A 23,612-nucleotide genomic window follows, 5' to 3' on the forward strand; every position below is an offset into this window, starting at 1 on the left:
ACAATGGTCCCTTGCTTCCATAGGTTTGATGTTGTAACAATGGACTCCTTGCTTCTATGAGCTAGCCTGCTTTTTGCAGAGGTGTCTTTGGTTCCAACAAGGCCCCGCTGTGTCTCAGTGCACCCTGGCTTCCATGTGGATCTGGAGCATCACAAAGGCTCCTTGGTTCCACCAGGTCCTGCTGTGTCACAATGGGTCCTGTGGTCCCTGAGGCCCTCCAAAGTCATCATGGAGGCTTGCTTCCATGAGGTTCCATTATGTGCCAGTGGTCATCTTGGTTCCAGGAGTTTCCTTAGTGTCACAATGCTCTCCATGCTTCCATGATTCCCCACAATGTCACAATGCTCTCCATGCTTCCATTAGGCCCTGCTTTGCCACAATGGTCCCCTTGTTTCCATGAGGCCCCGCTGTGTCACAATGGACCTATGGTTCCATGATGTTGCGTGGTGTCACCGTGCTCTTCTTGAATCCGCCGTGTAACCATGGACCATTGGTTCCATGCGGCCTGGCCGTGTCACAATGGGCTCCGTGATTCCATGATTCCCCACGGTGTCACAATGGAGCCTTGTTTCTAGGAGGTTCTGTACTGTCACAATTGTCTCCTTGATGCCATCAGCCCCTGCAGTGTCACAATGGCTCCTTGGTTCCATGAGGAACACAATAGCTTGGCATAAGCATTGAGCAACAGCTGCTGAACACACCTGGCAACATCTGCTTGCATCAAAAGAGGGCTTCAAGCTGACAATGGCACCAGCAGCTTCCATCTGCAACAGAGACCCAGGAAAGGACAGGCTGTGCCGGTTTGGACAAATGTGGAGGAAAATATCCTCTGATAGAAGGCAGGTTACACCCAGCCCTCCCCCACCAGCTTTGGGAAAAAAGAATTTTCCTGGGAAGAAAGTGAAAGAGATAAAAACTATTTTTTTAACAAACACCCAGGAAAAGGAGAACAATGCTAAATATTAAAAGCTCTCGCTGTGCAGAGAAAGCTGGGATAATTTGAGAGTCCTTCCGTGTTTCGGTGGGGTCTCCTGAAACATCCATAGACAGCGAGGCCCGTGCAAAGAAATAGGGAGCGATTCTTGAGAGAAGTTTCAGAGCTCTTTCTTCTCCAGCCACATGGGCGGGGCACTGCCAAAGAACTGAGCAATCACGGCACAACCAGGGCCCTCCTGGCACAGGGCAACACAAAATAAGCAGTGCTGAACAGGATTAGGGCACATGTCAGCAGGGAGCAGGGAGACCCCCGTGCCCAGGCCATGCCTCTACCCCAGGGTCCCCTCTCCCATGACCTCATGGCAGGGGGGAGGAACCCCAACACTTCCGGAGGTGTAGTCTCTCTCCTCCTCCTTGCAGCTGGCTCATGGGCCCACATTCAGGGCCCCCACCTCGGGAGAAAATTCTCCCAATGTGGTCTGATGTTGAAACAGTCAAGAAGAGAAGAAGGGAAAAAAAACCCCAAAGTCCCAGGAAAACAAAGTTCAACTCTCCATCTCCCCCCAGAGAAAAGGAGCTGAAAACTGGCTAAAAAGAAACAAAGTTGCTTCCTCTGCTCTTGCTGCAAGCAGGATGCAGAGGAGTGTGTGTATGTGTGTCCTTGAACAAACGCTCTGAGAAGTTTGTCCGGTTTTTTTTCCTCTCCCCCCTCTCAGGCTCAGTTGAAAGGCACAGAAATGCACAAAGTTCACTTCTGGGCATAGAGCAGCGATAGGGGATACACATGATAAAGTCACCCCAAGACACGGGGACAGAGAATTCAGTGGAAAGACTCCGAGAATTCTGCTCCCAGAGAATTCTGCTCACCCTGACCCTTGTAGAAAGGGGACATCGTTCCCGGCAGCCTGTACTGAGCATGTGGCTCCTGAGTGGGGTTTGTTGTTTAGGAAACCTGCTCCGGCTTTTCCATTCTTTCCTTCCAAACAGGAAAACTTCTCCTGGGGCTGTGTGCAGGCAGAGCCCTGAGGAGAGCAGGTGGCACATGGTGTGCTGGGCTGGGACAGCCAGCTGCAGAGCTCAAGGGAAGAAGCCCAAAGTGTCACAATGGCTCCTTGCCTTCACATGCAACACCTGGGTCACAATGGTCTCCTTGATTCCATGAGGCCCCACTGTGTCACAATGGCTCCTTGGTTCCATCGGGTTCCGCAGTGTCACCATGGTCTCTTTTGATCCGCACTGTCATCATGGACAATTGGTTCCATGAGGCCCCGCAGTGTCACAATGGTCCCTTGCTTCCATAGGTTTGATGTTGTAACAATGGACTCCTTGCTTCTATGAGCTAGCCTGCTTTTTGCAGAGGTGTCTTTGGTTCCAACAAGGCCCCGCTGTGTCTCAGTGCACCCTGGCTTCCATGTGGATCTGGAGCATCACAAAGGCTCCTTGGTTCCACCAGGTCCTGCTGTGTCACAATGGGTCCTGTGGTCCCTGAGGCCCTCCAAAGTCATCATGGAGGCTTGCTTCCATGAGGTTCCATTATGTGCCAGTGCTCATCTTGGTTCCAGGAGTTTCCTTAGTGTCACAATGCTCTCCATGCTTCCATGATTCCCCACAATGTCACAATGCTCTCCATGCTTCCATTAGGCCCTGCTTTGCCACAATGGTCCCCTTGTTTCCATGAGGCCCCGCTGTGTCACAATGGACCTATGGTTCCATGATGTTGCGTGGTGTCACCGTGCTCTTCTTGAATCCGCCGTGTAACCATGGACCATTGGTTCCATGCGGCCTGGCCGTGTCACAATGGGCTCCGTGATTCCATGATTCCCCACGGTGTCACAATGGAGCCTTGTTTCTAGGAGGTTCTGTACTGTCACAATTGTCTCCTTGATGCCATCAGCCCCTGCAGTGTCACAATGGCTCCTTGGTTCCATGAGGAACACAATAGCTTGGCATAAGCATTGAGCAACAGCTGCTGAACACACCTGGCAACATCTGCTTGCATCAAAAGAGGGCTTCAAGCTGACAATGGCACCAGCAGCTTCCATCTGCAACAGACACCCAGGAAAGGACAGGCTGTGCCGGTTTGGACAAATGTGGAGGAAAATATCCTCTGATAGAAGGCAGGTTACACCCAGCCCTCCCCCACCAGCTTCGGGAAAAAAGAATTTTCCTGGGAAGAAAGTGAAAGAGATAAAAACTATTTTTTTAACAAACACCCAGGAAAAGGAGAACAATGCTAAATATTAAAAGCTCTCGCTGTGCAGAGAAAGCTGGGATAATTTGAGAGTCCTTCCGTGTTTCGGTGGGGTCTCCTGAAACATCCATAGACAGCGAGGCCCGTGCAAAGAAATAGGGAGCCATTCTTGAGAGAAGTTTCAGAGCTCTTTCTTCTCCAGCCACATGGGCGGGGCACTGCCAAAGAACTGAGCAATCACGGCACAACCAGGGCCCTCCTGGCACAGGGCAACACAAAATAAGCAGTGCTGAACAGGATTAGGGCACATGTCAGCAGGGAGCAGGGAGACCCCGTGCCCAGGCCATGCCTCTACCCCAGGGTCCCCTCTCCCATGACCTCATGGCAGGGGGGAGGAACCCCAACACTTCCGGAGGTGTAGTCTCTCTCCTCCTCCTTGCAGCTGGCTCATGGGCCCACATTCAGGGCCCCCACCTCGGGAGAAAATTCTCCCAATGTGGTCTGATGTTGAAAGAGTCAAGAAGAGAAGAAGGGAAAAAAAACCCCAAAGTCCCAGGAAAACAAAGTTCAACTCTCCATCTCCCCCCAGAGAAAAGGAGCTGAAAACTGGCTAAAAAGAAACAAAGTTGCTTCCTCTGCTCTTGCTGCAAGCAGGATGCAGAGGAGTGTGTGTATGTGTGTCCTTGAACAAACGCTCTGAGAAGTTTGTCCGGTTTTTTTTCCTCTCCCCCCTCTCAGGCTCAGTTGAAAGGCACAGAAATGCACAAAGTTCACTTCTGGGCATAGAGCAGCGATAGGGGATACACATGATAAAGTCACCCCAAGACACGGGGACAGAGAATTCAGTGGAAAGACTCCGAGAATTCTGCTCCCAGAGAATTCTGCTCACCCTGACCCTTGTAGAAAGGGGACATCGTTCCCGGCAGCCTGTACTGAGCATGTGGCTCCTGAGTGGGGTTTGTTGTTTAGGAAACCTGCTCCGGCTTTTCCATTCTTTCCTTCCAAACAGGAAAACTTCTCCTGGGGCTGTGTGCAGGCAGAGCCCTGAGGAGAGCAGGTGGCACATGGTGCGCTGGGCTGGGACAGCCAGCTGCAGAGCTCAAGGGAAGAAGCCCAAAGTGTCACAATGGCTCCTTGCCTTCACATGCAACACCTGGGTCACAATGGTCTCCTTGATTCCATGAGGCCCCACTGTGTCACAATGGCTCCTTGGTTCCATCGGGTTCCGCAGTGTCACCATGGTCTCTTTTGATCCGCACTGTCATCATGGACAATTGGTTCCATGAGGCCCCGCAGTGTCACAATGGTCCCTTGCTTCCATAGGTTTGATGTTGTAACAATGGACTCCTTGCTTCTATGAGCTAGCCTGCTTTTTGCAGAGGTGTCTTTGGTTCCAACAAGGCCCCGCTGTGTCTCAGTGCACCCTGGCTTCCATGTGGATCTGGAGCATCACAAAGGCTCCTTGGTTCCACCAGGTCCTGCTGTGTCACAATGGGTCCTGTGGTCCCTGAGGCCCTCCAAAGTCATCATGGAGGCTTGCTTCCATGAGGTTCCATTATGTGCCAGTGGTCATCTTGGTTCCAGGAGTTTCCTTAGTGTCACAATGCTCTCCATGCTTCCATGATTCCCCACAATGTCACAATGCTCTCCATGCTTCCATTAGGCCCTGCTTTGCCACAATGGTCCCCTTGTTTCCATGAGGCCCCGCTGTGTCACAATGGACCTATGGTTCCATGATGTTGCGTGGTGTCACCGTGCTCTTCTTGAATCCGCCGTGTAACCATGGACCATTGGTTCCATGCGGCCTGGCCGTGTCACAATGGGCTCCGTGATTCCATGATTCCCCACGGTGTCACAATGGAGCCTTGTTTCTAGGAGGTTCTGTACTGTCACAATTGTCTCCTTGATGCCATCAGCCCCTGCAGTGTCACAATGGCTCCTTGGTTCCATGAGGAACACAATAGCTTGGCATAAGCATTGAGCAACAGCTGCTGAACACACCTGGCAACATCTGCTTGCATCAAAAGAGGGCTTCAAGCTGACAATGGCACCAGCAGCTTCCATCTGCAACAGAGACCCAGGAAAGGACAGGCTGTGCCGGTTTGGACAAATGTGGAGGAAAATATCCTCTGATAGAAGGCAGGTTACACCCAGCCCTCCCCCACCAGCTTTGGGAAAAAAGAATTTTCCTGGGAAGAAAGTGAAAGAGATAAAAACTATTTTTTTAACAAACACCCAGGAAAAGGAGAACAATGCTAAATATTAAAAGCTCTCGCTGTGCAGAGAAAGCTGGGATAATTTGAGAGTCCTTCCGTGTTTCGGTGGGGTCTCCTGAAACATCCATAGACAGCGAGGCCCGTGCAAAGAAATAGGGAGCCATTCTTGAGAGAAGTTTCAGAGCTCTTTCTTCTCCAGCCACATGGGCGGGGCACTGCCAAAGAACTGAGCAATCACGGCACAACCAGGGCCCTCCTGGCACAGGGCAACACAAAATAAGCAGTGCTGAACAGGATTAGGGCACATGTCAGCAGGGAGCAGGGAGACCCCCGTGCCCAGGCCATGCCTCTACCCCAGGGTCCCCTCTCCCATGACCTCATGGCAGGGGGGAGGAACCCCAACACTTCCGGAGGTGTAGTCTCTCTCCTCCTCCTTGCAGCTGGCTCATGGGCCCACATTCAGGGCCCCCACCTCGGGAGAAAATTCTCCCAATGTGGTCTGATGTTGAAAGAGTCAAGAAGAGAAGAAGGGAAAAAAAACCCCAAAGTCCCAGGAAAACAAAGTTCAACTCTCCATCTCCCCCCAGAGAAAAGGAGCTGAAAACTGGCTAAAAAGAAACAAAGTTGCTTCCTCTGCTCTTGCTGCAAGCAGGATGCAGAGGAGTGTGTGTATGTGTGTCCTTGAACAAACGCTCTGAGAAGTTTGTCCGGTTTTTTTTCCTCTCCCCCCTCTCAGGCTCAGTTGAAAGGCACAGAAATGCACAAAGTTCACTTCTGGGCATAGAGCAGCGATAGGGGATACACATGATAAAGTCACCCCAAGACACGGGGACAGAGAATTCAGTGGAAAGACTCCGAGAATTCTGCTCCCAGAGAATTCTGCTCACCCTGACCCTTGTAGAAAGGGGACATCGTTCCCGGCAGCCTGTACTGAGCATGTGGCTCCTGAGTGGGGTTTGTTGTTTAGGAAACCTGCTCCGGCTTTTCCATTCTTTCCTTCCAAACAGGAAAACTTCTCCTGGGGCTGTGTGCAGGCAGAGCCCTGAGGAGAGCAGGTGGCACATGGTGCGCTGGGCTGGGACAGCCAGCTGCAGAGCTCAAGGGAAGAAGCCCAAAGTGTCACAATGGCTCCTTGCCTTCACATGCAACACCTGGGTCACAATGGTCTCCTTGATTCCATGAGGCCCCACTGTGTCACAATGGCTCCTTGGTTCCATCGGGTTCCGCAGTGTCACCATGGTCTCTTTTGATCCGCACTGTGATCATGGACAATTGGTTCCATGAGGCCCCGCAGTGTCACAATGGTCCCTTGCTTCCATAGGTTTGATGTTGTAACAATGGACTCCTTGCTTCTATGAGCTAGCCTGCTTTTTGCAGAGGTGTCTTTGGTTCCAACAAGGCCCCGCTGTGTCTCAGTGCACCCTGGCTTCCATGTGGATCTGGAGCATCACAAAGGCTCCTTGGTTCCACCAGGTCCTGCTGTGTCACAATGGGTCCTGTGGTCCCTGAGGCCCTCCAAAGTCATCATGGAGGCTTGCTTCCATGAGGTTCCATTATGTGCCAGTGCTCATCTTGGTTCCAGGAGTTTCCTTAGTGTCACAATGCTCTCCATGCTTCCATGATTCCCCACAATGTCACAATGCTCTCCATGCTTCCATTAGGCCCTGCTTTGCCACAATGGTCCCCTTGTTTCCATGAGGCCCCGCTGTGTCACAATGGACCTATGGTTCCATGATGTTGCGTGGTGTCACCGTGCTCTTCTTGAATCCGCCGTGTAACCATGGACCATTGGTTCCATGCGGCCTGGCCGTGTCACAATGGGCTCCGTGATTCCATGATTCCCCACGGTGTCACAATGGAGCCTTGTTTCTAGGAGGTTCTGTACTGTCACAATTGTCTCCTTGATGCCATCAGCCCCTGCAGTGTCACAATGGCTCCTTGGTTCCATGAGGAACACAATAGCTTGGCATAAGCATTGAGCAACAGCTGCTGAACACACCTGGCAACATCTGCTTGCATCAAAAGAGGGCTTCAAGCTGACAATGGCACCAGCAGCTTCCATCTGCAACAGACACCCAGGAAAGGACAGGCTGTGCCGGTTTGGACAAATGTGGAGGAAAATATCCTCTGATAGAAGGCAGGTTACACCCAGCCCTCCCCCACCAGCTTCGGGAAAAAAGAATTTTCCTGGGAAGAAAGTGAAAGAGATAAAAACTATTTTTTTAACAAACACCCAGGAAAAGGAGAACAATGCTAAATATTAAAAGCTCTCGCTGTGCAGAGAAAGCTGGGATAATTTGAGAGTCCTTCCGTGTTTCGGTGGGGTCTCCTGAAACATCCATAGACAGCGAGGCCCGTGCAAAGAAATAGGGAGCCATTCTTGAGAGAAGTTTCAGAGCTCTTTCTTCTCCAGCCACATGGGCGGGGCACTGCCAAAGAACTGAGCAATCACGGCACAACCAGGGCCCTCCTGGCACAGGGCAACACAAAATAAGCAGTGCTGAACAGGATTAGGGCACATGTCAGCAGGGAGCAGGGAGACCCCGTGCCCAGGCCATGCCTCTACCCCAGGGTCCCCTCTCCCATGACCTCATGGCAGGGGGGAGGAACCCCAACACTTCCGGAGGTGTAGTCTCTCTCCTCCTCCTTGCAGCTGGCTCATGGGCCCACATTCAGGGCCCCCACCTCGGGAGAAAATTCTCCCAATGTGGTCTGATGTTGAAAGAGTCAAGAAGAGAAGAAGGGAAAAAAAACCCCAAAGTCCCAGGAAAACAAAGTTCAACTCTCCATCTCCCCCCAGAGAAAAGGAGCTGAAAACTGGCTAAAAAGAAACAAAGTTGCTTCCTCTGCTCTTGCTGCAAGCAGGATGCAGAGGAGTGTGTGTATGTGTGTCCTTGAACAAACGCTCTGAGAAGTTTGTCCGGTTTTTTTTCCTCTCCCCCCTCTCAGGCTCAGTTGAAAGGCACAGAAATGCACAAAGTTCACTTCTGGGCATAGAGCAGCGATAGGGGATACACATGATAAAGTCACCCCAAGACACGGGGACAGAGAATTCAGTGGAAAGACTCCGAGAATTCTGCTCCCAGAGAATTCTGCTCACCCTGACCCTTGTAGAAAGGGGACATCGTTCCCGGCAGCCTGTACTGAGCATGTGGCTCCTGAGTGGGGTTTGTTGTTTAGGAAACCTGCTCCGGCTTTTCCATTCTTTCCTTCCAAACAGGAAAACTTCTCCTGGGGCTGTGTGCAGGCAGAGCCCTGAGGAGAGCAGGTGGCACATGGTGCGCTGGGCTGGGACAGCCAGCTGCAGAGCTCAAGGGAAGAAGCCCAAAGTGTCACAATGGCTCCTTGCCTTCACATGCAACACCTGGGTCACAATGGTCTCCTTGATTCCATGAGGCCCCACTGTGTCACAATGGCTCCTTGGTTCCATCGGGTTCCGCAGTGTCACCATGGTCTCTTTTGATCCGCACTGTCATCATGGACAATTGGTTCCATGAGGCCCCGCAGTGTCACAATGGTCCCTTGCTTCCATAGGTTTGATGTTGTAACAATGGACTCCTTGCTTCTATGAGCTAGCCTGCTTTTTGCAGAGGTGTCTTTGGTTCCAACAAGGCCCCGCTGTGTCTCAGTGCACCCTGGCTTCCATGTGGATCTGGAGCATCACAAAGGCTCCTTGGTTCCGCCAGGTCCTGCTGTGTCACAATGGGTCCTGTGGTCCCTGAGGCCCTCCAAAGTCATCATGGAGGCTTGCTTCCATGAGGTTCCATTATGTGCCAGTGGTCATCTTGGTTCCAGGAGTTTCCTTAGTGTCACAATGCTCTCCATGCTTCCATGATTCCCCACAATGTCACAATGCTCTCCATGCTTCCATTAGGCCCTGCTTTGCCACAATGGTCCCCTTGTTTCCATGAGGCCCCGCTGTGTCACAATGGACCTATGGTTCCATGATGTTGCGTGGTGTCACCGTGCTCTTCTTGAATCCGCCGTGTAACCATGGACCATTGGTTCCATGCGGCCTGGCCGTGTCACAATGGGCTCCGTGATTCCATGATTCCCCACGGTGTCACAATGGAGCCTTGTTTCTAGGAGGTTCTGTACTGTCACAATTGTCTCCTTGATGCCATCAGCCCCTGCAGTGTCACAATGGCTCCTTGGTTCCATGAGGAACACAATAGCTTGGCATAAGCATTGAGCAACAGCTGCTGAACACACCTGGCAACATCTGCTTGCATCAAAAGAGGGCTTCAAGCTGACAATGGCACCAGCAGCTTCCATCTGCAACAGAGACCCAGGAAAGGACAGGCTGTGCCGGTTTGGACAAATGTGGAGGAAAATATCCTCTGATAGAAGGCAGGTTACACCCAGCCCTCCCCCACCAGCTTCGGGAAAAAAGAATTTTCCTGGGAAGAAAGTGAAAGAGATAAAAACCATTTTTTAACAAACACCCAGGAAAAGGAGAACAATGCTAAATATTAAAAGCTCTCGCTGTGCAGAGAAAGCTGGGATAATTTGAGAGTCCTTCCGTGTTTCGGTGGGGTCTCCTGAAACATCCATAGACAGCGAGGCCCGTGCAAAGAAATAGGGAGCCATTCTTGAGAGAAGTTTCAGAGCTCTTTCTTCTCCAGCCACATGGGCGGGGCACTGCCAAAGAACTGAGCAATCACGGCACAACCAGGGCCCTCCTGGCACAAGGCAACACAAAATAAGCAGTGCTGAACAGGATTAGGGCACATGTCAGCAGGGAGCAGGGAGACCCCCGTGCCCAGGCCATGCCTCTACCCCAGGGTCCCCTCTCCCATGACCTCATGGCAGGGGGGAGGAACCCCAACACTTCCGGAGGTGTAGTCTCTCTCCTCCTCCTTGCAGCTGGCTCATGGGCCCACATTCAGGGCCCCCACCTCGGGAGAAAATTCTCCCAATGTGGTCTGATGTTGAAAGAGTCAAGAAGAGAAGAAGGGAAAAAAAACCCCAAAGTCCCAGGAAAACAAAGTTCAACTCTCCATCTCCCCCCAGAGAAAAGGAGCTGAAAACTGGCTAAAAAGAAACAAAGTTGCTTCCTCTGCTCTTGCTGCAAGCAGGATGCAGAGGAGTGTGTGTATGTGTGTCCTTGAACAAACGCTCTGAGAAGTTTGTCCGGTTTTTTTTCCTCTCCCCCCTCTCAGGCTCAGTTGAAAGGCACAGAAATGCACAAAGTTCACTTCTGGGCATAGAGCAGCGATAGGGGATACACATGATAAAGTCACCCCAAGACACGGGGACAGAGAATTCAGTGGAAAGACTCCGAGAATTCTGCTCCCAGAGAATTCTGCTCACCCTGACCCTTGTAGAAAGGGGACATCGTTCCCGGCAGCCTGTACTGAGCATGTGGCTCCTGAGTGGGGTTTGTTGTTTAGGAAACCTGCTCCGGCTTTTCCATTCTTTCCTTCCAAACAGGAAAACTTCTCCTGGGGCTGTGTGCAGGCAGAGCCCTGAGGAGAGCAGGTGGCACATGGTGCGCTGGGCTGGGACAGCCAGCTGCAGAGCTCAAGGGAAGAAGCCCAAAGTGTCACAATGGCTCCTTGCCTTCACATGCAACACCTGGGTCACAATGGTCTCCTTGATTCCATGAGGCCCCACTGTGTCACAATGGCTCCTTGGTTCCATCGGGTTCCGCAGTGTCACCATGGTCTCTTTTGATCCGCACTGTCATCATGGACAATTGGTTCCATGAGGCCCCGCAGTGTCACAATGGTCCCTTGCTTCCATAGGTTTGATGTTGTAACAATGGACTCCTTGCTTCTATGAGCTAGCCTGCTTTTTGCAGAGGTGTCTTTGGTTCCAACAAGGCCCCGCTGTGTCTCAGTGCACCCTGGCTTCCATGTGGATCTGGAGCATCACAAAGGCTCCTTGGTTCCACCAGGTCCTGCTGTGTCACAATGGGTCCTGTGGTCCCTGAGGCCCTCCAAAGTCATCATGGAGGCTTGCTTCCATGAGGTTCCATTATGTGCCAGTGCTCATCTTGGTTCCAGGAGTTTCCTTAGTGTCACAATGCTCTCCATGCTTCCATGATTCCCCACAATGTCACAATGCTCTCCATGCTTCCATTAGGCCCTGCTTTGCCACAATGGTCCCCTTGTTTCCATGAGGCCCCGCTGTGTCACAATGGACCTATGGTTCCATGATGTTGCGTGGTGTCACCGTGCTCTTCTTGAATCCGCCGTGTTACCATGGACCATTGGTTCCATGCGGCCTGGCCGTGTCACAATGGGCTCCGTGATTCCATGATTCCCCACGGTGTCACAATGGAGCCTTGTTTCTAGGAGGTTCTGTACTGTCACAATTGTCTCCTTGATGCCATCAGCCCCTGCAGTGTCACAATGGCTCCTTGGTTCCATGAGGAACACAATAGCTTGGCATAAGCATTGAGCAACAGCTGCTGAACACACCTGGCAACATCTGCTTGCATCAAAAGAGGGCTTCAAGCTGACAATGGCACCAGCAGCTTCCATCTGCAACAGAGACCCAGGAAAGGACAGGCTGTGCCGGTTTGGACAAATGTGGAGGAAAATATCCTCTGATAGAAGGCAGGTTACACCCAGCCCTCCCCCACCAGCTTCGGGAAAAAAGAATTTTCCTGGGAAGAAAGTGAAAGAGATAAAAACCATTTTTTAACAAACACCCAGGAAAAGGAGAACAATGCTAAATATTAAAAGCTCTCGCTGTGCAGAGAAAGCTGGGATAATTTGAGAGTCCTTCCGTGTTTCGGTGGGGTCTCCTGAAACATCCATAGACAGCGAGGCCCGTGCAAAGAAATAGGGAGCCATTCTTGAGAGAAGTTTCAGAGCTCTTTCTTCTCCAGCCACATGGGCGGGGCACTGCCAAAGAACTGAGCAATCACGGCACAACCAGGGCCCTCCTGGCACAAGGCAACACAAAATAAGCAGTGCTGAACAGGATTAGGGCACATGTCAGCAGGGAGCAGGGAGACCCCCGTGCCCAGGCCATGCCTCTACCCCAGGGTCCCCTCTCCCATGACCTCATGGCAGGGGGGAGGAACCCCAACACTTCCGGAGGTGTAGTCTCTCTCCTCCTCCTTGCAGCTGGCTCATGGGCCCACATTCAGGGCCCCCACCTCGGGAGAAAATTCTCCCAATGTGGTCTGATGTTGAAAGAGTCAAGAAGAGAAGAAGGGAAAAAAAACCCCAAAGTCCCAGGAAAACAAAGTTCAACTCTCCATCTCCCCCCAGAGAAAAGGAGCTGAAAACTGGCTAAAAAGAAACAAAGTTGCTTCCTCTGCTCTTGCTGCAAGCAGGATGCAGAGGAGTGTGTGTATGTGTGTCCTTGAACAAACGCTCTGAGAAGTTTGTCCGGTTTTTTTTCCTCTCCCCCCTCTCAGGCTCAGTTGAAAGGCACAGAAATGCACAAAGTTCACTTCTGGGCATAGAGCAGCGATAGGGGATACACATGATAAAGTCACCCCAAGACACGGGGACAGAGAATTCAGTGGAAAGACTCCGAGAATTCTGCTCCCAGAGAATTCTGCTCACCCTGACCCTTGTAGAAAGGGGACATCGTTCCCGGCAGCCTGTACTGAGCATGTGGCTCCTGAGTGGGGTTTGTTGTTTAGGAAACCTGCTCCGGCTTTTCCATTCTTTCCTTCCAAACAGGAAAACTTCTCCTGGGGCTGTGTGCAGGCAGAGCCCTGAGGAGAGCAGGTGGCACATGGTGCGCTGGGCTGGGACAGCCAGCTGCAGAGCTCAAGGGAAGAAGCCCAAAGTGTCACAATGGCTCCTTGCCTTCACATGCAACACCTGGGTCACAATGGTCTCCTTGATTCCATGAGGCCCCACTGTGTCACAATGGCTCCTTGGTTCCATCGGGTTCCGCAGTGTCACCATGGTCTCTTTTGATCCGCACTGTCATCATGGACAATTGGTTCCATGAGGCCCCGCAGTGTCACAATGGTCCCTTGCTTCCATAGGTTTGATGTTGTAACAATGGACTCCTTGCTTCTATGAGCTAGCCTGCTTTTTGCAGAGGTGTCTTTGGTTCCAACAAGGCCCCGCTGTGTCTCAGTGCACCCTGGCTTCCATGTGGATCTGGAGCATCACAAAGGCTCCTTGGTTCCACCAGGTCCTGCTGTGTCACAATGGGTCCTGTGGTCCCTGAGGCCCTCCAAAGTCATCATGGAGGCTTGCTTCCATGAGGTTCCATTATGTGCCAGTGCTCATCTTGGTTCCAGGAGTTTCCTTAGTGTCACAATGCTCTCCATGCTTCCGTGATTCCCCACAATGTCACAATGCTCTCCATGCTTCCATTAGGCCCTGCTTTGCCACAATGGTCCCCTTGTTTCCATGAGGCCCCGCTGTGTCACAATGGACCTATGGTTCCATGATGTTGCGTGGTGTCACCGTGCTCTTCTTGAATCCGCCGTGTAACCATGGACCATTGGTTCCATGCGGCCTGGCCGTGTCACAATGGGCTCCGTGATTCCATGATTCCCCACGGTGTCACAATGGAGCCTTGTTTCTAGGAGGTTCTGTACTGTCACAATTGTCTCCTTGATGCCATCAGCCCCTGCAGTGTCACAATGGCTCCTTGGTTCCATGAGGAACACAATAGCTTGGCATAAGCATTGAGCAACAGCTGCTGAACACACCTGGCAACATCTGCTTGCATCAAAAGAGGGCTTCAAGCTGACAATGGCACCAGCAGCTTCCATCTGCAACAGACACCCAGGAAAGGACAGGCTGTGCCGGTTTGGACAAATGTGGAGGAAAATATCCTCTGATAGAAGGCAGGTTACACCCAGCCCTCCCCCACCAGCTTCGGGAAAAAAGAATTTTCCTGGGAAGAAAGTGAAAGAGATAAAAACTATTTTTTTAACAAACACCCAGGAAAAGGAGAACAATGCTAAATATTAAAAGCTCTCGCTGTGCAGAGAAAGCTGGGATAATTTGAGAGTCCTTCCGTGTTTCGGTGGGGTCTCCTGAAACATCCATAGACAGCGAGGCCCGTGCAAAGAAATAGGGAGCCATTCTTGAGAGAAGTTTCAGAGCTCTTTCTTCTCCAGCCACATGGGCGGGGCACTGCCAAAGAACTGAGCAATCACGGCACAACCAGGGCCCTCCTGGCACAGGGCAACACAAAATAAGCAGTGCTGAACAGGATTAGGGCACATGTCAGCAGGGAGCAGGGAGACCCCGTGCCCAGGCCATGCCTCTACCCCAGGGTCCCCTCTCCCATGACCTCATGGCAGGGGGGAGGAACCCCAACACTTCCGGAGGTGTAGTCTCTCTCCTCCTCCTTGCAGCTGGCTCATGGGCCCACATTCAGGGCCCCCACCTCGGGAGAAAATTCTCCCAATGTGGTCTGATGTTGAAAGAGTCAAGAAGAGAAGAAGGGAAAAAAAACCCCAAAGTCCCAGGAAAACAAAGTTCAACTCTCCATCTCCCCCCAGAGAAAAGGAGCTGAAAACTGGCTAAAAAGAAACAAAGTTGCTTCCTCTGCTCTTGCTGCAAGCAGGATGCAGAGGAGTGTGTGTATGTGTGTCCTTGAACAAACGCTCTGAGAAGTTTGTCCGGTTTTTTTTCCTCTCCCCCCTCTCAGGCTCAGTTGAAAGGCACAGAAATGCACAAAGTTCACTTCTGGGCATAGAGCAGCGATAGGGGATACACATGATAAAGTCACCCCAAGACACGGGGACAGAGAATTCAGTGGAAAGACTCCGAGAATTCTGCTCCCAGAGAATTCTGCTCACCCTGACCCTTGTAGAAAGGGGACATCGTTCCCGGCAGCCTGTACTGAGCATGTGGCTCCTGAGTGGGGTTTGTTGTTTAGGAAACCTGCTCCGGCTTTTCCATTCTTTCCTTCCAAACAGGAAAACTTCTCCTGGGGCTGTGTGCAGGCAGAGCCCTGAGGAGAGCAGGTGGCACATGGTGCGCTGGGCTGGGACAGCCAGCTGCAGAGCTCAAGGGAAGAAGCCCAAAGTGTCACAATGGCTCCTTGCCTTCACATGCAACACCTGGGTCACAATGGTCTCCTTGATTCCATGAGGCCCCACTGTGTCACAATGGCTCCTTGGTTCCATCGGGTTCCGCAGTGTCACCATGGTCTCTTTTGATCCGCACTGTCATCATGGACAATTGGTTCCATGAGGCCCCGCAGTGTCACAATGGTCCCTTGCTTCCATAGGTTTGATGTTGTAACAATGGACTCCTTGCTTCTATGAGCTAGCCTGCTTTTTGCAGAGGTGTCTTTGGTTCCAACAAGGCCCCGCTGTGTCTCAGTGCACCCTGGCTTCCATGTGGATCTGGAGCATCACAAAGGCTCCTTGGTTCCACCAGGTCCTGCTGTGTCACAATGGGTCCTGTGGTCCCTGAGGCCCTCCAAAGTCATCATGGAGGCTTGCTTCCATGAGGTTCCATTATGTGCCAGTGCTCATCTTGGTTCCAGGAGTTTCCTTAGTGTCACAATGCTCTCCATGCTTCCATGATTCCCCACAATGTCACAATGCTCTCCATGCTTCCATTAGGCCCTGCTTTGCCACAATGGTCCCCTTGTTTCCATGAGGTCCCGCTGTGTCACAATGGACCTATGGTTCCATGATGTTGCGTGGTGTCACCGTGCTCTTCTTGAATCCGCCGTGTAACCATGGACCATTGGTTCCATGCGGCCTGGCCGTGTCACAATGGGCTCCGTGATTCCATGATTCCCCACGGTGTCACAATGGAGCCTTGTTTCTAGGAGGTTCTGTACTGTCACAATTGTCTCCTTGATGCCATCAGCCCCTGCAGTGTCACAATGGCTCCTTGGTTCCATGAGGAACACAATAGCTTGGCATAAGCATTGAGCAACAGCTGCTGAACACACCTGGCAACATCTGCTTGCATCAAAAGAGGGCTTCAAGCTGACAATGGCACCAGCAGCTTCCATCTGCAACAGACACCCAGGAAAGGACAGGCTGTGCCGGTTTGGACAAATGTGGAGGAAAATATCCTCTGATAGAAGGCAGGTTACACCCAGCCCTCCCCCACCAGCTTCGGGAAAAAAGAATTTTCCTGGGAAGAAAGTGAAAGAGATAAAAACCATTTTTTTAACAAACACCCAGGAAAAGGAGAACAATGCTAAATATTAAAAGCTCTCGCTGTGCAGAGAAAGCTGGGATAATTTGAGAGTCCTTCCGTGTTTCGGTGGGGTCTCCTGAAACATCCATAGACAGCGAGGCCCGTGCAAAGAAATAGGGAGCCATTCTTGAGAGAAGTTTCAGAGCTCTTTCTTCTCCAGCCACATGGGCGGGGCACTGCCAAAGAACTGAGCAATCACGGCACAACCAGGGCCCTCCTGGCACAGGGCAACACAAAATAAGCAGTGCTGAACAGGATTAGGGCACATGTCAGCAGGGAGCAGGGAGACCCCGTGCCCAGGCCATGCCTCTACCCCAGGGTCCCCTCTCCCATGACCTCATGGCAGGGGGGAGGAACCCCAACACTTCCGGAGGTGTAGTCTCTCTCCTCCTCCTTGCAGCTGGCTCATGGGCCCACATTCAGGGCCCCCACCTCGGGAGAAAATTCTCCCAATGTGGTCTGATGTTGAAACAGTCAAGAAGAGAAGAAGGGAAAAAAAACCCCAAAGTCCCAGGAAAACAAAGTTCAACTCTCCATCTCCCCCCAGAGAAAAGGAGCTGAAAACTGGCTAAAAAGAAACAAAGTTGCTTCCTCTGCTCTTGCTGCAAGCAGGATGCAGAGGAGTGTGTGTATGTGTGTCCTTGAACAAACGCTCTGAGAAGTTTGTCCGGTTTTTTTCCTCTCCCCCCTCTCAGGCTCAGTTGAAAGGCACAGAAATGCACAAAGTTCACTTCTGGGCATAGAGCAGCGATAGGGGATACACATGATAAAGTCACCCCAAGACACGGGGACAGAGAATTCAGTGGAAAGACTCCGAGAATTCTGCTCCCAGAGAATTCTGCTCACCCTGACCCTTGTAGAAAGGGGACATCGTTCCCGGCAGCCTGTACTGAGCATGTGGCTCCTGAGTGGGGTTTGTTGTTTAGGAAACCTGCTCCGGCTTTTCCATTCTTTCCTTCCAAACAGGAAAACTTCTCCTGGGGCTGTGTGCAGGCAGAGCCCTGAGGAGAGCAGGTGGCACATGGTGCGCTGGGCTGGGACAGCCAGCTGCAGAGCTCAAGGGAAGAAGCCCAAAGTGTCACAATGGCTCCTTGCCTTCACATGCAACACCTGGGTCACAATGGTCTCCTTGATTCCATGAGGCCCCACTGTGTCACAATGGCTCCTTGGTTCCATCGGGTTCCGCAGTGTCACCATGGTCTCTTTTGATCCGCACTGTCATCATGGACAATTGGTTCCATGAGGCCCCGCAGTGTCACAATGGTCCCTTGCTTCCATAGGTTTGATGTTGTAACAATGGACTCCTTGCTTCTATGAGCTAGCCTGCTTTTTGCAGAGGTGTCTTTGGTTCCAACAAGGCCCCGCTGTGTCTCAGTGCACCCTGGCTTCCATGTGGATCTGGAGCATCACAAAGGCTCCTTGGTTCCACCAGGTCCTGCTGTGTCACAATGGGTCCTGTGGTCCCTGAGGCCCTCCAAAGTCATCATGGAGGCTTGCTTCCATGAGGTTCCATTATGTGCCAGTGCTCATCTTGGTTCCAGGAGTTTCCTTAGTGTCACAATGCTCTCCATGCTTCCGTGATTCCCCACAATGTCACAATGCTCTCCATGCTTCCATTAGGCCCTGCTTTGCCACAATGGTCCCCTTGTTTCCATGAGGCCCCGCTGTGTCACAATGGACCTATGGTTCCATGATGTTGCGTGGTGTCACCGTGCTCTTCTTGAATCCGCCGTGTTACCATGGACCATTGGTTCCATGCGGCCTGGCCGTGTCACAATGGGCTCCGTGATTCCATGATTCCCCACGGTGTCACAATGGAGCCTTGTTTCTAGGAGGTTCTGTACTGTCACAATTGTCTCCTTGATGCCATCAGCCCCTGCAGTGTCACAATGGCTCCTTGGTTCCATGAGGAACACAATAGCTTGGCATAAGCATTGAGCAACAGCTGCTGAACACACCTGGCAACATCTGCTTGCATCAAAAGAGGGCTTCAAGCTGACAATGGCACCAGCAGCTTCCATCTGCAACAGAGACCCAGGAAAGGACAGGCTGTGCCGGTTTGGACAAATGTGGAGGAAAATATCCTCTGATAGAAGGCAGGTTACACCCAGCCCTCCCCCACCAGCTTCGGGAAAAAAGAATTTTCCTGGGAAGAAAGTGAAAGAGATAAAAACCATTTTTTAACAAACACCCAGGAAAAGGAGAACAATGCTAAATATTAAAAGCTCTCGCTGTGCAGAGAAAGCTGGGATAATTTGAGAGTCCTTCCGTGTTTCGGTGGGGTCTCCTGAAACATCCATAGACAGCGAGGCCCGTGCAAAGAAATAGGGAGCCATTCTTGAGAGAAGTTTCAGAGCTCTTTCTTCTCCAGCCACATGGGCGGGGCACTGCCAAAGAACTGAGCAATCATGGCACAACCAGGGCCCTCCTGGCACAAGGCAACACAAAATAAGCAGTGCTGAACAGGATTAGGGCACATGTCAGCAGGGAGCAGGGAGACCCCCGTGCCCAGGCCATGCCTCTACCCCAGGGTCCCCTCTCCCATGACCTCATGGCAGGGGGGAGGAACCCCAACACTTCCGGAGGTGCAGTCTCTCTCCTCCTCCTTGCAGCTGGCTCATGGGCCCACATTCAGGGCCCCCACCTCGGGAGAAAATTCTCCCAATGTGGTCTGATGTTGAAAGAGTCAAGAAGAGAAGAAGGGAAAAAAAACCCCAAAGTCCCAGGAAAACAAAGTTCAACTCTCCATCTCCCCCCAGAGAAAAGGAGCTGAAAACTGGCTAAAAAGAAACAAAGTTGCTTCCTCTGCTCTTGCTGCAAGCAGGATGCAGAGGAGTGTGTGTATGTGTGTCCTTGAACAAACGCTCTGAGAAGTTTGTCCGGTTTTTTTTCCTCTCCCCCCTCTCAGGCTCAGTTGAAAGGCACAGAAATGCACAAAGTTCACTTCTGGGCATAGAGCAGCGATAGGGGATACACATGATAAAGTCACCCCAAGACACGGGGACAGAGAATTCAGTGGAAAGACTCCGAGAATTCTGCTCCCAGAGAATTCTGCTCACCCTGACCCTTGTAGAAAGGGGACATCGTTCCCGGCAGCCTGTACTGAGCATGTGGCTCCTGAGTGGGGTTTGTTGTTTAGGAAACCTGCTCCGGCTTTTCCATTCTTTCCTTCCAAACAGGAAAACTTCTCCTGGGGCTGTGTGCAGGCAGAGCCCTGAGGAGAGCAGGTGGCACATGGTGCGCTGGGCTGGGACAGCCAGCTGCAGAGCTCAAGGGAAGAAGCCCAAAGTGTCACAATGGCTCCTTGCCTTCACATGCAACACCTGGGTCACAATGGTCTCCTTGATTCCATGAGGCCCCACTGTGTCACAATGGCTCCTTGGTTCCATCGGGTTCCGCAGTGTCACCATGGTCTCTTTTGATCCGCACTGTCATCATGGACAATTGGTTCCATGAGGCCCCGCAGTGTCACAATGGTCCCTTGCTTCCATAGGTTTGATGTTGTAACAATGGACTCCTTGCTTCTATGAGCTAGCCTGCTTTTTGCAGAGGTGTCTTTGGTTCCAACAAGGCCCCGCTGTGTCTCAGTGCACCCTGGCTTCCATGTGGATCTGGAGCATCACAAAGGCTCCTTGGTTCCACCAGGTCCTGCTGTGTCACAATGGGTCCTGTGGTCCCTGAGGCCCTCCAAAGTCATCATGGAGGCTTGCTTCCATGAGGTTCCATTATGTGCCAGTGGTCATCTTGGTTCCAGGAGTTTCCTTAGTGTCACAATGCTCTCCATGCTTCCATGATTCCCCACAATGTCACAATGCTCTCCATGCTTCCATTAGGCCCTGCTTTGCCACAATGGTCCCCTTGTTTCCATGAGGCCCCGCTGTGTCACAATGGACCTATGGTTCCATGATGTTGCGTGGTGTCACCGTGCTCTTCTTGAATCCGCCGTGTTACCATGGACCATTGGTTCCATGCGGCCTGGCCGTGTCACAATGGGCTCCGTGATTCCATGATTCCCCACGGTGTCACAATGGAGCCTTGTTTCTAGGAGGTTCTGTACTGTCACAATTGTCTCCTTGATGCCATCAGCCCCTGCAGTGTCACAATGGCTCCTTGGTTCCATGAGGAACACAATAGCTTGGCATAAGCATTGAGCAACAGCTGCTGAACACACCTGGCAACATCTGCTTGCATCAAAAGAGGGCTTCAAGCTGACAATGGCACCAGCAGCTTCCATCTGCAACAGAGACCCAGGAAAGGACAGGCTGTGCCGGTTTGGACAAATGTGGAGGAAAATATCCTCTGATAGAAGGCAGGTTACACCCAGCCCTCCCCCACCAGCTTCGGGAAAAAAGAATTTTCCTGGGAAGAAAGTGAAAGAGATAAAAACCATTTTTTAACAAACACCCAGGAAAAGGAGAACAATGCTAAATATTAAAAGCTCTCGCTGTGCAGAGAAAGCTGGGATAATTTGAGAGTCCTTCCGTGTTTCGGTGGGGTCTCCTGAAACATCCATAGACAGCGAGGCCCGTGCAAAGAAATAGGGAGCCATTCTTGAGAGAAGTTTCAGAGCTCTTTCTTCTCCAGCCACATGGGCGGGGCACTGCCAAAGAACTGAGCAATCACGGCACAACCAGGGCCCTCCTGGCACAAGGCAACACAAAATAAGCAGTGCTGAACAGGATTAGGGCACATGTCAGCAGGGAGCAGGGAGACCCCCGTGCCCAGGCCATGCCTCTACCCCAGGGTCCCCTCTCCCATGACCTCATGGCAGGGGGGAGGAACCCCAACACTTCCGGAGGTGCAGTCTCTCTCCTCCTCCTTGCAGCTGGCTCATGGGCCCACATTCAGGGCCCCCACCTCGGGAGAAAATTCTCCCAATGTGGTCTGATGTTGAAAGAGTCAAGAAGAGAAGAAGGGAAAAAAAACCCCAAAGTCCCAGGAAAACAAAGTTCAACTCTCCATCTCCCCCCAGAGAAAAGGAGCTGAAAACTGGCTAAAAAGAAACAAAGTTGCTTCCTCTGCTCTTGCTGCAAGCAGGATGCAGAGGAGTGTGTATGTGTGTCCTTGAACAAACGCTCTGAGAAGTTTGTCCGGTTTTTTTTCCTCTCCCCCCTCTCAGGCTCAGTTGAAAGGCACAGAAATGCACAAAGTTCACTTCTGGGCATAGAGCAGCGATAGGGGATACACATGATAAAGTCACCCCAAGACACGGGGACAGAGAATTCAGTGGAAAGACTCCGAGAATTCTGCTCCCAGAGAATTCTGCTCACCCTGACCCTTGTAGAAAGGGGACATCGTTCCCGGCAGCCTGTACTGAGCATGTGGCTCCTGAGTGGGGTTTGTTGTTTAGGAAACCTGCTCCGGCTTTTCCATTCTTTCCTTCCAAACAGGAAAACTTCTCCTGGGGCTGTGTGCAGGCAGAGCCCTGAGGAGAGCAGGTGGCACATGGTGCGCTGGGCTGGGACAGCCAGCTGCAGAGCTCAAGGGAAGAAGCCCAAAGTGTCACAATGGCTCCTTGCCTTCACATGCAACACCTGGGTCACAATGGTCTCCTTGATTCCATGAGGCCCCACTGTGTCACAATGGCTCCTTGGTTCCATGCGGTTCCGCAGTGTCACCATGGTCTCTTTTGACCCGCACTGTCATCATGGACAATTGGTTCCATGAGGCCCCGCAGTGTCACAATGGTCCCTTGCTTCCATAGGTTTGATGTTGTAACAATGGACTCCTTGCTTCTATGAGCTAGCCTGCTTTTTGCAGAGGTGTCTTTGGTTCCAACAAGGCCCCGCTGTGTCTCAGTGCACCCTGGCTTCCATGTGGATCTGGAGTATCACAAAGGCTCCTTGGTTCCACCAGGTCCTGCTGTGTCACAATGGGTCCTGTGGTCCCCGAGGCCCTCCAAAGTCATCATGGAGGCTTGCTTCCATGAGGTTCCATTATGTGCCAGTGGTCATCTTGGTTCCAGGAGTTTCCTTAGTGTCACAATGCTCTCCATGCTTCCATGATTCCCCACAATGTCACAATGCTCTCCATGCTTCCATTAGGCCCTGCTTTGCCACAATGGTCCCCTTGTTTCCATGAGGCCCCGCTGTGTCACAATGGACCTATGGTTCCATGATGTTGCGTGGTGTCACCGTGCTCTTCTTGAATCCGCCGTGTTACCATGGACCATTGGTTCCATGCGGCCTGGCCGTGTCACAATGGGCTCCGTGATTCCATGATTCCCCGCGGTGTCACAATGGAGCCTTGTTTCTAGGAGGTTCTGTACTGTCACAATTGTTTCCTTGATGCCATCAGCCCCTGCAGTGTCACAATGGCTCCTTGGTTCCATGAGGAACACAATAGCTTGGCATAAGCATTGAGCAACAGCTGCTGAACACACCTGGCAACATCTGCTTGCATCAAAAGAGGGCTTCAAGCTGACAATGGCACCAGCAGCTTCCATCTGCAACAGAGACCCAGGAAAGGACAGGCTGTGCCGGTTTGGACAAATGTGGAGGAAAATATCCTCTGATAGAAGGCAGGTTACACCCAGCCCTCCCCCACCAGCTTCGGGAAAAAAGAATTTTCCTGGGAAGAAAGTGAAAGAGATAAAAACTATTTTTTTAACAAACACCCAGGAAAAGGAGAACAATGCTAAATATTAAAAGCTCTCGCTGTGCAGAGAAAGCTGGGATAATTTGAGAGTCCTTCCGTGTTTCGGTGGGGTCTCCTGAAACATCCATAGACAGCGAGGCCCGTGCAAAGAAATAGGGAGCCATTCTTGAGAGAAGTTTCAGAGCTCTTTCTTCTCCAGCCACATGGGCGGGGCACTGCCAAAGAACTGAGCAATCACGGCACAACCAGGGCCCTCCTGGCACAGGGCAACACAAAATAAGCAGTGCTGAACAGGATTAGGGCACATGTCAGCAGGGAGCAGGGAGACCCCCGTGCCCAGGCCATGCCTCTACCCCAGGGTCCCCTCTCCCATGACCTCATGGCAGGGGGGAGGAACCCCAACACTTCCGGAGGTGTAGTCTCTCTCCTCCTCCTTGCAGCTGGCTCATGGGCCCACATTCAGGGCCCCCACCTCGGGAGAAAATTCTCCCAATGTGGTCTGATGTTGAAAGAGTCAAGAAGAGAAGAAGGGAAAAAAAACCCCAAAGTCCCAGGAAAACAAAGTTC

The sequence above is a fragment of the Aphelocoma coerulescens genome, unplaced genomic scaffold (assembly GCF_041296385.1).
Source record: "Aphelocoma coerulescens isolate FSJ_1873_10779 unplaced genomic scaffold, UR_Acoe_1.0 HiC_scaffold_61, whole genome shotgun sequence".
In the NCBI taxonomy this organism is placed as follows: Eukaryota; Metazoa; Chordata; class Aves; order Passeriformes; family Corvidae; genus Aphelocoma; species Aphelocoma coerulescens.